Below are 19,451 nucleotides of genomic sequence, written 5' to 3'. Positions count from 1 at the left end.
TTATGTTCTTGGATAACTCATGTTTCACAGTTTACATTGCACAAGAGTGTGCCATATGAATATGCGGTGCTCACTGCTCACCTAGACACGCTGATCACGCAGAAAAGTATGGATATTGATACTAACAAAGATTTTTTTAATGACTTACCCATTCTTTGTTGTTCAGTGTGACAGATGTGAAAGCTAAATTTAAAACTAAGCTGAAAAAATATGTTTGTGGCAGCTTCATTTAGAAATGTATGATGTACAAAGTGTAAACATCTTACCTCTGTTATTAAAGTGAATATTCATTTAACGCAATCATATGTACAGAGAAATAAATATAATAACCTGCAGTTTGTCACCTTCCATGTCATTGCGATAGCCTATATCGGACAACTGGGTCATTGAATACCTAATCATGTAACTAACTAGCCTAGGACTTATAAAAAAAAAACTCTTGTTATATTGACCTGTTGAGAGGGTGGCTAGTCTGGTAACAGTGTCCTATGACATAATCTATTTGTGGCAAATGCAGGTAAAATCATAAAGTGTATTTATTCTACAAAATATGCATTAATAATTTTATGTAAAGCTGACAACATAACCACTTGCAGAGGGTCTCCAGGGGCCATCAGATTCTTGCACTCAAATGCCAAATACATTTATGGCCAAACAGTATGTTTGCGGGAGAATTAAAAATAAATCCATATACACCACACATCACTGTCTAGGACTGAAAAATCATAGTTATGTTCCTATGCACATACTCAACAGGTCCAAGTAAAATAGTACCTCATTGGCCACTCGTGAAATTTACTGCAATATTTGGTGTGAAGGGTGTAAATTCCAATAAATACTAATATTATAATTAAAAACCTATTTAACTCTACCAGAATGCAGACAGTTGGGAGTGGCTTTAAATATAAAAAAAAAAAAAAACTACACAAATGCTTACTCAGTATGCAGTAATGGACAAAAACTGTAGCTGAAAAGTGCAAGAGAAAGAGCAGTGGATTTTTCTAAGTATCTGAATTTCTACTCATATTCATACAGCAATATAGAAGCAAATCCAGTTACCGTCAATATGAAAAGGTTGTAATTTTTTGTTATTATACTTCACAGAAGTGCCTGCAGTGGCTAGTTTTACTACTTAAATGTGTAATTTGACTCCTTCAACGTGTCTGAAGCCTCTGGTTCATGATTTGTTGTTTCGAACACAGAATGTGTGCGTGGTTGAATGAACTACTGTTGTCACAGGAGAAAATATTTGCAGTTGTCATCCTTCTGTTAAGCAGTACAGTCTTACCAGAAGAGCAAGAGAACAGCAGAACACAACCGAAAGCTTTCATTAGTGATGATTGGTAACCAGATTTCAACTGGAAAATTAAATTCTGTTTGTGTATAGTGGTACAGGATTACTGTACCTGTTCTTAGCACCAGACAGCTATCTCAGATGTTAGTTGGCTACATATGAAGTAATTAGGATAGAAACCAATAAATCAGTGAGATTAGTTAACTCTCAGCTTGTATCAGGCACCTGACCTAAGGCAGTGCATATGAAATGAGTCATCAGATAGAAATTGCGTCCAAAATGGAAGTTTGTTGTAAATTAAAGAAACCTTCCCTGCACCAGCACCACTGCATTTGCATGGGGGGGGGATATGTGTGTCTCACCAGTCTGTAATAATCACAGCACCAGAGCTGAGATTTGCATGGGCCATTCTCTCTCTCTATCTTTGTAAAAATTCTTCAATAAATTACTCTGAGTGAGAATGCATGCATCTGAGGAAGTGACACCTTATCTCAATTTTTTTCCTCTATTTTCTCCAGGAAAGACATGTTGCTGAGGGTGGAACAGCTGGAGGCAGTGCTGTGAGACCTGAGAAGCTGTGCTGTGTCACTGTTGGATTGGCCAGCCACCACACTTGACTACAAGTACTACTGCATCAATGAGCTGCACTGTTTCTCCATCTGCCACATTTTTGTTTATTTACTTTTTCTAGTGGGCAGTTTAAAGCATAGTGCAGCTAATATTGCTTTGATTTCTGTAGACACTATGTACACACACAGTTTGTTCATAAAAAAATTAAACTTATATGGACCCACATCCAGGAGGATGGCAATTTCAGTTACCACTTGACATTCTGGGTATAGGTTTTCCAGTCTCAAATTATTTACAGCAAAAGCTGAAATGGCTGCTTTGAAAAGCACACATTCTATGTAATTTATCAACCTTTCCTAGTCAGTTATGCGAATGCATGATTTCTGTTCTTTCAAACATGTCTGAAAGAACAGACACCACATTCAATTTGTTTTGGTGGACAGTGAATACATCAATACAGATGCAGTATGACATTCGACCTGCCAGAATTGCAAAGTAGCGAGCATGGAAGACTTGCTCAGGGACTGCAGATAGATGGTGCTTGGTGGGAATGTGGGTCAGCCAGAAGGTGTGCTGAGACAACCGTGCAATTGCAATGAACTGTGTTTGGATGATGCAGTGGGTAACACCACTGCGTAGTAACAGAGTTCCCACATTTGAATCTCAGTCCAGCACACGTTTTCAAGCATTGCTGCTGACTCCGCATAAAGTCCTGACACATCTGCCATCAATAGTTCTTTCCTTTCCTTTCTCCCCCTGCAGCTTCAGTATACATAATATCCCCAAATCAAGTTCCAGTTCTGCCTCTAATGGCCATTTCCTTGACAGTAGATTCTTTTGATGTACACTATTTCTATAATGCTTGAACAGTCCACAGATGTACTGCTGGTCCATAGTGTCCAACGGGCACAATATTTCGGCGATCAGCCATGTCGCCATCATCAAGTGCAAAATATTGTGCCCGTTGGACACTATGGAACGGCAGTACACCCATGGACTGTTCAAGCAATAAATACAGCAGAGAAACTGAAGAATTACTTCAACTATGTTTTCAAAAGTAATTCCAGTTGCCAAAAATTACCATCTTGGCTGCTTGTTCTCTCACATTGTCTTCAATTAGCACTTACCAGCAGATAAGGGAACCAACATAACTTGCTCTAATTGTGTGTAGGTGAGGAGCTTCTGAAAGTGGACAAGGAAACACAGCAAACCACATGACCATTTCACACATCCTTCTATCAGCTTAGTCAGGGAAGAAGTTTTACTATGGTGGTACCATGTGATGGTAAGGTAGGACTTGTGGATTGCAAGTCTACCATATAAACACACTGATGTGCAATGCTGTTGTGTGTACGTCGTATCAATACATGAACCATTGCTAATTTGAGGGAACCCCATGATATAGTTGAGAAGATTGTCTCCATTTTGACAGACTGCAGTAAAAGTGTTTAACATGCTAAACATAAATTTATTTATTGTGCCCTCACAGCTTTACTCTGGCCAGTACTTCTCTCGTGCCTTACAAACTTCAGAGAAACTCTGCTACTTACTCTGTTGAAGCAGCACTCCTGAAAGAAATGATATTGCAGAGAAATGATTTAGCCACAGCCAAGGCAATTGCATCAAGACTTAATCCTCTGCTCTGCGTTGTTCGGTACACCGTTTTGAAAACTTGTGGTGTATTAAAACTGTGTGCAGCCTAAATTCTATGGATGAATAAATCTGTCAATCAGTCGGTCAGACAACCGAATATTCTCAGACTTTGCCTCCATGTTCATTCTAATTAGCCAACTATTAACAGTGTCATAATTTTGATCTTGTAATCCCCTGTGTTGTGCACTTTTTGTGTATGATTCTTAATAATTATTGCCCAATTTTGATTTGTGATAGTTCACTGTTAACCAGTGATATTCATTTATTTGTGATTGGATACTAGTGACTTTATTTGTGACTGGATCCAAATGCCAAACCAAATGTCACATTTTATAGTGTTATTTGTGACCTAAGCTTTTGCAGCCTCTGTACATGCTAACAGGAGTACTATCACAATTCTGTGTTTCTTTTGACCGAAAACAATTTTTGCCACAGAGCAACATGTCAAGCCAGAACAGCACTGAAAGGTGGTAAGACAGCGTCACACAGTGCATTCAGGAGATGTGAGGCTACATGCCAGAAGAGCTGTGTCACCTGCAGAAGTAGCTGGTCAAGATGGGAAACACACTAAGCAGTCAATGGCAACAGCAGCAGCCTTAGTCATCAGACCACGTGGGGTACATCGACAAGGCCCACAAGTACCACAGGTGGCAGGATGTGGCGGTGTATTGTACAAGCAAAGTGGACGGACGTCAGATATGCTTAATTTGCTTCACAGATTTCTCTGTTTTTAATAGGAACATTATTCTGTCTGCCTTTGGCACAGTTGTGTAGGAGGTAACAGGAAACTGGCTTAATGCAGTTTGTGAATGTTTACATATATGTAAGGTGACTTCAGATATTTCCTGCGTGTACATGTTGAGACCACATGTGTCAGATATATTTACTTCATAAATGTAAATCCCAACATTTCACACATAACTTAAATGTCCTCTTTCTGTCCTAACTCCTATTTTGGACTGATTTTATCCAAACCTATGCATGTAGGTTTGAATGATGAATGCAGAAAAAAAAGAACCCTTGCTGTATCCTCTGCTGTAAACTACATGTTTCATAAATAGATATTGAATGTATTTGTCTGAATTATGCTTGACATCTTGCTGTCATCCTGGTGAAACAACAGAGGGACAAGATTAAAGCTACTTGCTTACCTGCTTTTGGTTAATATATTGGTACTGATAACATCTGATGACCAGCACCACTGGTTGTGTGATGGTGCTGTAGTAGAGTCAATGAAAGAAGATCCCATACAGCTGCAGTGGACTCGGTGTGGCCGATTTGTGCATCTCCTACACCCAGTGACATAATGCAGTTCTGTATATGTCTCTGTGGAAACACCTCAGTTGTGTCGATGGCTACTGTTTTCACCTGTAGCCATTTGCACTTCACAGCTGAAAGCTGGCAACACCACTGCCGGCAATCCGGAACATTCCCCTGCCAACCTTTTTATTCTCACATAGCTACGGCATCAGCGACTGAGGATTTAAATTGCTGTACACATACCATAAAAATAGTGGGAGATTTAAATGTTGAAATATTTGGGTTGTCAATAATGTTACTGGCTGCAGTCCCATAAGTTATTTGAACAATCAGAATGCTGGGTAATGCTCATGTCGTCAAACATTTCTGCTTTTACTTGGTGTTTTACATAATTTCAAGATATATCTATATGATTCAAAGTACCATATATCTTTGAGAATTTTTGGAAGTTTGCATGTGTCATGAAAAATGCATCCCCATAGTCCACCAACATGTGCATGTTGCAATTGTGTGTTCTACAACTTTTGGCAGCATATTTGTTTTGGAAAATTGTTGCCACTAAATTCCAGTGTAGGTACACACATAATTAGGACAATATTCCCTCATTCAGCTTGTTGACTTGCTTGTTTTAGGACACTTTTGAAAGTTAAAGATCAAAATGTAACTGTAGTTCTTAGGAAATCAGCTGCTGTGATGTAGTTGTGTTCTGCACATATTACATTCATTAAATTTCCCATCTTCACAGCAGTGTGTACTGTCTGCATTTGACATAAATTTGAGCAATTTATGAGAGATTGATATGTAAGTTTGCTGAAGAGATGTTAAGCATTCTTCCCACTCACCTTATGCAAACAGAATGGAAAGAACTACCAGTACCTGGAGCAATGCGAAATACCTTCTCCCATGCACTCCACAGTGCTGTGCAGAGTGTGGATATAGATCAATTCTCACACCTCTTCTTCTATAACTACTGACAGTGAGCTCACCTTGAGTCTGACACTGCAAAACATCTGCTGCTGTCAAAATTCTTTCATTACGTGTTTCAGCCTCAGCTTACACAAAAGCTACAATTACCAATTTTGATGTCTGAAAGAAAAAAAAAAGGAAATACCCGACCACAATAAATGTATTTTAATAATGTAACAATATTATGAAAAGGATAATTGCTACTCACCATACAGTGGAGATGCTAAGGCTCAGATGGACACAACAAAAAGACTATCACAAAATAAGCTCTCTACCAACAAGGACTTCGACAAAAACAGATGACACACACACACACGTGTGTGTATTTTTGACACAGGCTTTGATTGCCGAAAGCTTATTTTGTGATAGTCTTTTTGTTGTGCCTATCTGCGACTCAGAATTTCCACAATATGGTGAGTAGCAACTATCCTTTTCATAATATTGTTACATCCCATTCTGGATTTTCTATTGTTTTATTTAAATATCTCACAGTTCCACCATCAAGAGCTGCTGAGCAGTTTCAATCCTCAAACCATTGTGAGGTATCCTGTGTACAAAATGAGATATGTGAAGTGCATTTCATTTTTCACTGTCAATACAATACTACTTGGTGTATGTGCTAATGAAAAGTCACCTAATAACACATCACCTACTAGCAAAGTGCTTATGAAAATTCATATAATACATCACCTACTAACAAAGTGATTTAAAACAGTTAACATGGCTTATGGCATCATACAGCATAAAATCCATCAAAGACATGAAAATTAAAAGTATGATACAGTAAGTATTGCTGCTGATAGTGTACATACATATAATGAATTACTTAAATGTGATGCACTTATACAGCATTATCTGCTGTCAGTTTTTAAAGTACATTATATTTTCAATAATAAAATGTACCAAACACTATAAATGTTCATTCTACACGTACAATCTAATTCCGACATTTCATGCAGACACACACCTTATATTGGTGACTACACAGCTGTTTTACGTCCACAAATCAAACGAAAAATGATACAGAGAGTTTGCATACATAACACACTTGTTAACTGAAAATGCAAGATCAGTTCCTGAATGTTCTACAGAGCTTCAACTTGTATCCATACATAACTAGCCCTACAAGAGCAACAAACTCTTCAGAAAGTCTCAGATAATTTCTTCACAAATATAGGAGCCACAGATAAAGATGTAATTAATGTCAACCTAGGACTACCAATCACAATGCAGTAATCCTTAAAATTCTCACAGCCCCAGTGACTAAAAATGCTTCACATCAAATGTACAACAGAGCTTTCTCCTCTAACAGTTGCAGTCATTTCGTAAATACACTGGTTAACCAATCATGGGCAGAAGTATTGTTACAATCAAGTACAAATGCCTCATATAATGTTTTCTTCTCCCTCTTTATGTTAAAGTTTGAAATGCCTTTTCTGAAAAATCTTGTCAGAACAAACTCATACGGGCATTTACATACTAATTCCTGGATTACGACAGGTATTAGAAATTCATCCAGGACAATGAAAATGCTTAACTCTAAAATGAAAAGTTTACTGACCCCAAGTTTGAAGAACATGTAATAAACTACAGAAGATATATAGAAAGTTAATAATAAAAGCAAAATTATGAAGTAATGATAGATTAATAAGAAAATCAGGCAGTAAATCAAGAACTACTTGGGAAATAATGAAAAGGGAAACGGGTAACAGCCTCATGAATCAGGAAATAGTACCCAAAAATTGCGAAAATATTGTATTAAAAGATGAAACTCTGGAAAATTACATTAATAACTATTCTTTAAGTGTATGTGTGTCATTAAGCAAAAACTTTACCAAACGCAAGAAATTAACATCTTCGAAACCAGCCAGTAGTATGATGTTAACTACCACAAATGTAAATGAAATATAAAAAGTGATAAAGAGTCTAAAACAAAAAATGTCTGCAGGTGTGTATGAAGTGTCAGTAATTTAAAAAGTTACCCAATAAATTATAAAGCCCCTGGTACATATTGCCAATTTGTCATTGCAGAGGTTGAAAATCTCGAAGGTTAGACCGCTGTTTAAAAAAGGAGATCCATATATAATTTAGAAAATTAGAGACCAACTTCCATCCCCTAATCATTTTCCAAAATTTTAGAGACATTAGTGAAAAATCAGACTTATTTAGATGCATGCAAACTTCTGAACTGCAAGCAACATGGCTTTCGTTCAGTCCACAGCACACAATCTGCCAACCATGCCTACACTGATGAAATTGTTTTGAATCTTGACAACAAAAAATGTGTAGTGGGAATTAACTTAGGTCTATCGAAAGACTCTGATACAGTAAATCGCCAAATTTTGGACCGATGACCTCGCTGTCTGGTCTCCTACCCCAAACAACCCAACCCAACCCCAACACACCACCACCACCAAATTTTGTTAAACAAGAAGGAGGCAATAGGAGTAAGAGGAGTTGTGCGGAAATGGTTTGGATCTTATCTTCAAGACAGAGCTCAGTTCATCGAAATCATCTCAGATCACAATAACCAGAAAGTAAAATGGGGTTCAGATGAAAAAAGGGGGAAATAGGCATCCTGCAGGGCAGTGTTCTTGGGCTCTTGTTGTTCTTGGTTTATATAAATGACAAAGAATCTAAATATTTTTACCAAAATTATGTTGTTCGGAGATGACACGAGCATAATTATAAGTGATGATAAAAATTACTATCGACCACAACTTACATAGCCCTGAAATATATACACCAGTGGTTTACTGAAAACAATTTAACTTAATCAAAACAAATTATAACCAGTTGACAAAGCAACTGAAGGAAATGACCTGCAGTTAAAACTGAGTGACCAAGAGATGGAGAATGTGCAATCCATCAAGTTTCTGGGCATGCACATTAATCAAAACTTAAGCTGGAAAGAGCATATCAAATATTTGTCTCACAGGCTCAATTTGGCATGTTTCACACTGAGAATAATATGTAGAGTATGCAGCATAGAGTGTGCTAGATTAGTGTATTTTGCTTACTTTTAATCTATTGTGTCTTATGGTATAGCATTCTGGGGTAAACAGTGTAAATGAAGGAAATAACACATGAAGTAAAATTTAAGACTGAACTTAAAAATTACCTTTTAAGAAAAAGTTTCTATGACATAGCTGAGTACTTTGAATGTATGTAAAATTATTGTCTTAACATTTACGTACATGTTCATGACAAATGCTGTACTCTCAAAAATTCATTGAAAATAGCTATTTAAGTGACATTCCATTATTATGTTTGTATTACATGTAATTTGCAAATTAATTAAACTTGTGACAATTCCTAACTCACATAAATGATTTACAGGAAGATAATAAAATGAAATTTTACATGTTGTATATCGTATGACATATCTGATCATTTATGACAGTCATATACAAAAACTCAGCAATTTGTACTTCGTATGCAATAGCATACTATGTGTATTACAACAACATTAGCACTGACAGTCATGAAGTGCTAATAAGTAGCGACTGATATTTATGCATTCTCTTCTATCTGAATTTTCTCCTCCTTACATTTTGTATGTGCAATGTTTTTCTTACACTGTGACCTTTGAGGGAAACAACACTCTTTAGCTTTAATGTAAGTGGAGTACAAGAAAGTACATTTTAGTACATTTTCATGTATGGTACATTACTGACTTGTAGTAATATGTAAATATGCTCACAATTAGGTTCTAATTCCTCACAGGAAACATTAACCGTAGTGAGCTGTAATATGAAGACTGACAATATATAGGAACATAGTTTCATACATAGTATTTTATTAATGATAACATGCACACACAGTGAAAATTAATACACTAAGTGATAAAACAATAGTTCCATATGGTGTATAGCTAATATCAATTGACTGTATGTTGTACAATATAAAAGAAACACTACATCAGATTGCATTGTATTGACAGTTACATATGAAATGCTTTTCATGAGCTATCTCCCTCGATATACAAAATAACTGACGATGATCTCTTGGTGGTGGAACAATGATGTTTTCTCAAATGCTTACGAGCTGTGTGGTACTGCCATCACAAAATACACAATAAAAGTACTATGTGTACAACAGTGTTGTTATGTTCCCCTTACACAGCATGCCCAGTGTATGTAAGGCCAAAGGCTGCTGTGGCTTTATTGCTGTGATCGCCTTCAAAGTGGCACTGTAGAGCAACAACACTTGTGACATGTGCAAGCACACCCCCTGCTGACAGAGCCTAAAGCAGCACATTGCTCTTGATTGCAGAATTATCTTGCTTGTGTTTTATGCTTTGGACTGAGGATGCTTAAAATGAAGTGCAGAGATAAGACATTAGGTGAATTGGCAAGGAGAGGTATATGTGGAAAACAACTCTGTTAAAACATAAGGGAATAACTTCCATTTTACTACAGGGATGTGTAGAGGGAAGAACTACAGAGGCAAACAGAGATCAGAATGTACACAACAAATGATTTAAGGTGGCAGTTCTCATTGCTGCTCTGGAGATGATGAGACTGACACTGGAGGAAATTTGCTATATTTAAATTAACATGTAGAGCTACAGAAAACCTAAATATTTACTGTCACTTAAGTTGCAATTGCTGTATAAACTGGTAGATGGGAAGTAAGCCCACATTTTCCTACAGCAGAGACTCTGGAGAGTGTGAGAAGTTGTTCACATTTGTCTTGTTACTGGCAGAGAGGCCAAGTGAGCACACTTCTATTAACAATATAGTTGAGCGTTCTTAGCCTCTGGAGTATTTAGTGTAAGTGTTTAACAGCAATAAACTTCATGTAGGATACCTGTGTACCTTGCCCCTTCCAGTAACTATTCATGGCTGCTCCAAAGTATAGGAATAATAGAAGGGAGAATATTATTACACATTATTTATGCACGACAATTGTGATTATGGCTTATAATGCCATTTTAAAGTGATAGCTAAATCAACATAAATTGCTTAAAGACCTCTTCAACTAGATGAAAGAATATACTGTTCTTGAAACATTTTAGCTCTTACTTCTCGTCACTAAGAAATACGTCCTTGAATAGCCCAATTAAGAAAAATGACATGTGTACCCACACACACACATACCTTAAACAGGCTGAAGAAGATATGCAGACTTGCCTTGCATGTGTTATCAATGAACGATGAATGCATTTTGATGCACTTTGTGCTGAAGTAGGAAGAGCTAAAATTTTTCAAAAAATATTTTTTTCTCTCTATATCAAATATTTTAAGAACAAAATATATTACTAGTTAAACTGGTCTTTATGTTATTTTTCGTTATGTTTTGTTATTTATGTTATTAATGTTATTGCTTGGAAAATCTGAAGGGAACGTTTAGAGGTTCTTGTGTGCGTGCATGAGGTAGGAGGAGACAGCGGCCAGACAGCTCTATTTCTCTGGCACTGTAAATGGCGATGTCCCTAGAACTATCGACCACTCTGTGTTCACAGCTCGAACCTCATGTGGTGTGACTCTGCCCATTCTGTCAACACATAACCCAACTACAGTTTGTGACTTCACTAGGATGCTCGAAGTGCAATTCAGTTGTTGTAGCAATGGGATAGCTTGTCTGTGAAGACATTCAGATTTTCAAAATGTAAACAACAGTTCAAAATGTGGACACACTTTTTGTTTACTATCAGTGTCATCAAACTGTTGGAGCAGTGGTGCTATCCTGTACTGAAACATGTCCTGATTGTGCCAATCCCACAGGATCTTCATTTGCAAACATAATGTCTATGAATGCAGTGTTTCTGTGTAAGATTTTGTTCATGGATGAAGCATCATTTACAGATCATGAGCAATTAGATTTTTGCAATATGCACTACCTATCCACTTGAAAATCCAGACTGGTTGAAAGAAATGGATTAGCAGTTACCTCGGTCACCCAGTGTGCTGAGCAAATTTTATAGGAATCCTGTCATTGGTCCCTGTTTTATTGACAGAAATTTTAAATGTATCTGGCTATGTAGTCCCCAACAGAAGTTATTAGAAAACACCACAACTAAGATAAGGCAATCAATGTGTGGTACCAATGTGACTTCCTGTTTCATCCATGTAACTACAGCCCTTAACAAATCCAAGAAGAAATTAAACAACATTTTGAGCACCCGATATAAATGTGATAACGATACACACACGAACAATACCAGAGTTAAGAGATTACTTACATTTAGAACATCATGGCAGATGCTGTTATCTTGCTACTAAGTTCCACACACTATGGTTTTGAAATTCCCTTTGAAGCCACAGAAAAAGACACATAGTTTCATTAAAAATAACAAAATTAGTGTTATTATTTGGCATAAAAAACATAAAAAATTGTTTTGTAGATCAGAAAATTCACCACATTATCTGCTATAACTTAGTGAAAACCATACCTCAATACATTTACTACTCTAGTATATGTTTTGGATGGTGTGTTTCAGCTGCTCATCTTAAATGTTTCCTCATTTATGACTTGTATTGTGTACTTTATGCTGATGTTTTGAGGCCCAATTATGATCTCTTAGTTTGTAAGAGATAGCACAGCAAACAGATTGATGTGACAGCTGTTTGCGACTATTCCAAAACTACTTTGATACCTCTTGTTCCCTAGGTGTGCTTTTTGTGCACCAATAACTTTTTTCAACATTCTCCAGTTCAGGTCACTCAGTGAACTGTTAATTGACATTGCAACTAACTGTCTCTTGAAGATAGGTCCCTAAAGTCAGACACTGATGAATGGGCCAGAGTGGGCGGTTATGAGGTGTGGCGAGAGCTGGAGGCTGTCAAGTTGAGTGACCTGGTCCGGAGGCGGCTGCACAGTTTGCAGAACCTGCAGGACTGTAATACTGCTCGCAAGCTCGTCCATACACTCAACAAGCTAGGTAGGGGTGTCAGTGAGTAGTTGATGCAGGGCTTGTGAAGCATCATGTAACTGCCCCAGATACTCAGCCTGTTTACAATTAACTAGCTCATTATGTGGTATTATTTTATCAAAATTGTATATCAATAAAATGATGCAGTGCGAATAATGGAAGGAGGAAAGATAACAACTCACCATCTAGTTTATATTTTTAAGATAATTACACATCATTAGAGGTCAGAAATGACTGCTGTATACTCACTTTAAACCCACTAGTGGTTCCTATGGCATCATCTGTGAACTCGCCGTCTCTGCAAACTGTTAATTTTTAAAATATGTATTCTCTATTCAGAAAATGTCTAACAATTATGTTAAAAATACCATACAGAAAGGACCAGTTCAAGACACAGGTGACACAAATAGCGAACTGGAGTGCCAAACTGAGAGAGGTGCCAGCAACATCATAACTATAAGAATTCTATACAGCACATACCACAACTAATAGCAGATGCTTGGGGCAGCAAGCTGACAGCGGCACAGAAGTACAAAGTTTTTATGTACTCTATAACACAATTAGTAGTGGAAACTAACACGGATGAAAGTGCACGATGGAAAATGTGGTGAGGGAAGGGGGGAGGTGTATGGTGAGTTACTTGTGCAGAAAAATGTTCTTGAACCGGCCCTTCATACAGTACATATACTTTAGCTATGTCGCCATTCATTTGATAACAATAGAAGAAAACTGGACACGAGGATTAGGTGTATTCTCTAAATACTAATCAGTTATGAAGATAAATTTACAACAGTCTCCAAAAAAGTTACAGATATGAGTGATAAGCTAAATAAATCACTATTAATCTATTATTGCAGGTTGTCATGACCAGAAGAATACACAAACTGCACTTTTAGGTTGCAGGGACATTGCTCTGTGCCCGGTTTCTATTTAACAGAGCACAATTGTTTTCTGTGGTGGAGGTGGAATAAGCAAGAATACAACTGTTTTGTTTGCATCAAAACAAATTTTGTATGTTTTTCATCTGAAAGGTGGAATGTAGCATCAAACTTTATCCATGCAGCATCCTTCCTTTTATGGAGCATATTTGCACACCCAAAATCATCTTGCTTCTCATGCCAACAGCACCCCACACAGCAGCCTTCCACATAACCCCCAAATCCAACAATCCTGGGTGGTCCATTGTAGCCAGCTATTCTGATCCCTCTGGAAGAATTTCTGCTCTTGTTGACCGACACCTCCACCCACTATCCTGAAACCTAGCCTCCCACATTAATGATACTAACCACATCCTTCACCAACTTTCCACCATCCTCCCCTCTTTACCTCCTGAACCCCTATTTGTCAATGTTGATGTCACCACCTTTCACACCACAAAAATCCAACCCACGTGGTCTAGCCACCTGTGAACAACACATTGGTAGTGACAAGAATTCTTTTTCCCAGTAGGTTTAAGGTCTCACAAAGGTCTTTAGACAGGCAATTACCCCCCCCCCCTCCAAACCTAGTCCACAAACAGATTTCCCATGCCATTTCCTTACATACCCCAAATCCTCCCACCACCACCACCAATAATCAGCCACAAAGGTGCATCCCCCTCATCAGCCAGTATCACCCTTGAACGAAACAACTGAATCATATCCTTCACAAGAGCTATGATTATCTCTATTTCCTGAAGCGGAAGACATCCTACCAGAACCCTTCCTGCACTTCCTACAGTCGTGTTCCATCACCCACCCAACCTACACAACAACACCCTAGTGCATTCCTATGCCACTCCCACTCTGAAGCCCTTGCCACAGGAATATGATTCCTGTGGCAGACCAAACTGTAAGACCTCCCCAATCCACCCACACCAGGCACCTTCTACTCCAGTCCTGTCAAGTGCTTATCCTCACCATCAGAGGCCAGGCCACTTATGAAAGCAGCTATTTCATACATAAACTATTCTGCAAGCACTGCACAGCCTTTTATGTTGGGATGGCTACCGACCAATTGTCTACCAGGATGGATTGCCACTACCAAACTGCTGTCAAGAACATGGTTGACCACCCAGTGGCACAACATGCTCAATTTCAATGGCTGCTTCACAACCTGTGCCATCTGGAACCTTTCCTCCACCACAAGCTTCTCTGAACTGCACAGATGGGACAGCTATCCTTACAACACATCCTCAGCTCCTGTAATTGTCCTGACCTTCCAAACTCAGGTACCCCACTGTTCCCACACACTCCATTCAACAGTTCGCCCTTTCTCTGTCCTGACACCCTCTTGCTTATTGCATCCACATGTGACCTCCAGCATGTGTTGCTTCCCAATGCCAGTTATAATCGGACCAACCCATATACCTGGCAGCTGTTCCTCCCACATTCCTAGATGGCAATCTGGCCACCTCCCTCCAAACTGCTAGCCACCCACGCCAGCCCCTCTTCCTGCCTCCTGCCTGCCTCTCCCTGTACCTACCCTACCCAATACTATCACCACCACAACCAGTCACCGGTGCAAAATAGCATTGGCACTGTCGATCTAGCTGGCGCCATGTGGGTACATATGCAAGCGTATGAATGTGTGTAAGAGAGTGGGTGTTTTTGTATTTTACTGTAGCTCATCAAAGCTCCAAAAGCTAGGAAGTTTTCCTTCTTTTGCATGTGCCTATCGACAGCTCAACTCTTCTGCTTTTTGCCAAATGGTCTCCTTTAAACATAAAGTATTTTTACAATAATGATATGAATTAATAAATAATTAATATTAATCTGAATAAGTATTAGTATGACTATTCATTTTTTTTGGCTTGATGATCTGAAATCATACAGTTTTCTTTTATATTAAATACAGCAAGCATCCAACAATGATGTTAACAAGTCATGAAATGTAGGTAAAAAATATTCCCCACAAGTAATTTATTCATAGTTGTGTCAGTAATTTTGACAGTGACAATTAGAAACCTGAATTAGAAACAAAACAGAGCACCACTTGCAATAATCCTGGTGGATATCAATAATTATAACAATTCGTAAAGTGCCTATAGATACTATTCCTAAAAAATGATCAATCAGGAAATAAACTTTAACACTAATGCCATCTACAGGATGTTTTGGATAGATATTAACATACTTTAGGGGTATGAAAAAGGAAGCCACGTGGTATAATTTTGGACAGAGCGTAATTTAGTCATCACTGACACTTGGCTTAAAAACCACAAAATAACGTTGTACACACAGAAGAGACCTGGAGATACCAGAAGATTTCAGATTGATTATATAATGGTAAGACAGAGATTTCGGATACAGATTGTAAATTGTAAGACATCCCCAGGGGCAGATGTGAACTCTGACTTCAATTTATTGGCTGTTGACTGTACATTAAAAATCAAGAAACTGCAGAAAGGTAGGAAATTAAGGAGATGGGGCCAGGATAAGTTGAAAGAACCAGAGGTTCTTGGGAGTTTCATAGGGACCATTAGGCCACAATTGACAAGAACAAGGGAAACAAATGCAGTAGAAGATGAATTGGTAGCTTTGAGAAATGAAATAGGGAAGTCAACAGAGGCTCAAAATAGGACTGATTTTAGTTATCTGTTTCTCAGCCTTTGTGTTGTACAGAAAGGAGTGTGGTATTCAGCCATGAAAAATTGTTGACCGCCTACTTAATGAAGTAAACAATTTTAACAGATGATTTGGACAGTCTGTATACTGCCATACTTTCCACTTATGAAACTGGTTCATTCCAAATCATAGTGAGAGATTGCAATTATGATTCATGGAACACGGAAATAAGTAATACATTTGTGTACTTTTTATATTAGTCTGCACTGATTGTTTCACTTACATGGAACTAGTGAACTATGTGATACATGTTCTGGTCAAACATATCAGGATATCCATTTTGTGAGCAGGTAAATATGATTTTATGTGAAGCCAAGTGAATGGTAATGTACACAAGGCTGTATCAAAATGTGTTTCTGGATAGAAGACAACCTTCAAAGCTGTTTGTCATAAAATTACTGAAATAAGATCAATAGCAACACAAATTGTGTATTAAGTTGGACTAAGACTTGCTAGCAGATGTGACGAAAATGAATGCACAGATCAGATTGTTGAGGATTCAGTTGTCACCATGGGAGAGACAGGTGTACCATGTGAGACATCTCATTACGCCACATGGAGGGTAGATAACAGTTTTGTGTATGGTCTTCAGTGTCTCTTTTCCCCACCAGTAATAGGCTATGAGAGAACTATTGCCATTGATCTGTTCCACCAATTGCTAATCCACTGTTTGTGTCTTCTGTCTTGTTTACACATGAGCCAATATATGAAGTAAATGGGACAGCAAATTTTTATGAACAATTTTTGTGGGAGGATAACAATCCTTGTGTTACAACAATTCAGATTAAACACCAGTTGGAGTTTCTGATTAAAATGTAGGCTGAAATTATAGGTAGCTATCTACAAGAAATATATTGAAAGCACTCAAAGACTTCGTGCAGGATAGCCTCATGAAAATTTGAAGATGAGGCTTCAGCATATTTCAGTCACATTATCAGAAATGCAGAGGATAATGTTACTGGGTTCGGGCACTGATGATCTGCTGGATTGTTGTAGGAGGTGACATAGGTCCATATATGGATTTTGACTAATCTGATAATGGGGAGTCCTGAAATGTGTAATGATGAGATGTTAATAAAAATTATGTTGATTAGCGAGACTAGTGTACTTCCATCCACTGCTAAATATGGCCACAGATTGACTATGAGGCTTCCTGTCAAACATGACAACAAAAAATGTTAGTGATAGCAGTTGGATATGTCGGTGATGATTAGTGCTACTGTCTACATGTTCTGCTGATGTCTGACCATTATTTGTGGGTCCACTTCAGACAATAAGCATCTGCAGCAACATTCCTAATGCAGTGACACTTCATCAGACCATCATGGTTACTAGCTAACCATTTGACACAGTCTAGGGGTGTTTCAAAGAATCTGACTGTCTTTGGTGTCTATATGCTAACAGGGATATTTTGGTATTTGCCATCACTTTCTGACCTTATTATCATGGAGATTGTTCTTTCTCAATAACAAAAAAATATTTTATGTATTATGTGTATATCAGTCTCATAACCTGAGCTTCTTCATTTGGGGAGAGGAATCTGTACCCAAAAGATTTAGAACTATTTGTGTCACATGTTGCATATCACATTGTTAGCTCACAGAAATTTATATCTTATCATATCAATCAATGGATTCCATTATTTCCATGTCTTCTATTTTTTTAAGTTTGAGCAACATGATTAATGTTGAAGAAATGTGAGCTGAAAGCTAAATGTTTAGGATACTTGATGCCAAGTGTAATCCAGAATCAGCATTTTGTGTAGATGTTTGTGACAAACCACCTAAATCTGCACTAAAACTGGACACTAGATCAAACTCAGAATGCCCTAGAATTGCATTAACACAGTCCTGCAGTACCTACATTGATGTGTTGTTGAGCAATTTTATCAGTGTGTTACAGAATGGTGTCATTTTCTCTCTACACGTTGATGGAAAATTTCATTCTTTCACTTCTAGCACTGTAAATAGCATGTTTTATTTCCAACTGATGCATTTGCAACTATATATGAAGCATGGTCTAGGTTGTACTTAAGGGCAAAAAGTATATAACACTACTGTGGTTACTGAATAGTGCTGGTAGGATGTCCTGCAAATGTTGGCAAGGTGTACTGCATCCAGATCTGTGTTGTGCTCATGAGGGAGGAGAGGGGGCAATGGTAGGTGAATCCACTTGCTGGAGGTTGGACTCACTCTGCTTTGCAGCATGATAATGACATGTATGAGGAAGTGGAAGAGATGATTGTGTTTTGGGGCATTTTTGTAAAAGTTCACACTTGTGAGGTCCCCTTCCCAGGGTAACAGTGAAATCCTCAAAAGCAGTGAGGAAGAAGATGAAGAGATTGCAGAAGAGACAACTCTGTAAGCTAATGTCCACGTTGTAGAGGGTGGGCAGCTGGTGATGTAGGTAGGCTGGTACCAGGCAGCAGCAGGCACCATACTGACATGAAGCACCAAGTAAACGACACTTTAAATTGATCGAGATCAAAGGTGCAAGGGCGAAACCAATCAGTCTGGTTCTTCAGCAATGACACTGTGATGTGGAAAGGAAATTGAAAGATCACTATGTTTTTATATTTCCAGAGAATAATGATGGCATTTCCTAAAGTAAAAAATTCTGGAAGTAAATGTGGCCCCCTCCCAATTTGGATCTCCGGGTTGGTAGTATTTCAGATTTCAGGTGTCATCAAAAGAGATGACCATTTTAATAAGAACACTTCAAAAAGCCGGGGAACGGGAAAATCTGAAGAAAGAAATGGAGAAATGTGATGTGAACATAATGTGTTTAAGTGAAGTGGGATGGCTAAATAGTTGTGAAATATTGTCAGGTAAGTACATGATGTTTTATTCACGTGGAAAAAGCATTTAATATGGCATAGCAATAGTGATAGTGATTCAAATACTCCAAGAGTGTGATTAAAGTGGTGTGCCATAGTGATCATTTAATATTTGTGAAAGCAAGTGCAGAACCAACGGACATTCTGATAGTTCAAGTGTAGTTTGTTTGTTAGTTGGTTTGTTTTACGGTGCAAAAACAACTAGAGTCATATGCGCACCAATCGGAACTGTAGAACACGAAGACAAAAAGAGGAGTTAAAAACGACTACACATTAATCCCAATCAATGGAAGAGAAGACAGCTAAAACCAGGAACACTTGCTGGAGGACTGGTATCCTCCATACTCTTTACACGTGAAGCTTCCATGGCTGCCTGTTCTGTTTTCTTCA

The 19,451-nt window shown here is 38.1% G+C and overlaps 1 long non-coding RNA gene across 1 annotated transcript in view; it reads right to left on the bottom strand.

The window, feature by feature from the left end:
* Window positions 1-12,101: 12,101 nt before the first annotated feature.
* LOC124552432 overlaps window positions 12,102-19,451 on the bottom strand; it is a 28,572-nt gene continuing 21,222 nt past the window's right edge. Inside the window, exon 3 of the long non-coding RNA XR_006967919.1 lies at window positions 12,102-12,925. This is a non-coding gene — a long non-coding RNA (uncharacterized LOC124552432). The remainder of the gene's footprint in view (window positions 12,926-19,451) is intronic.

This window comes from Schistocerca americana, chromosome 10, assembly GCF_021461395.2.
Source record: "Schistocerca americana isolate TAMUIC-IGC-003095 chromosome 10, iqSchAmer2.1, whole genome shotgun sequence".
Classification (NCBI taxonomy): domain Eukaryota; kingdom Metazoa; phylum Arthropoda; class Insecta; order Orthoptera; family Acrididae; genus Schistocerca; species Schistocerca americana.
The sequence above is the reverse complement of the archived record's forward strand: the minus strand, read 5'-3'. Positions and strand labels throughout refer to the sequence as shown.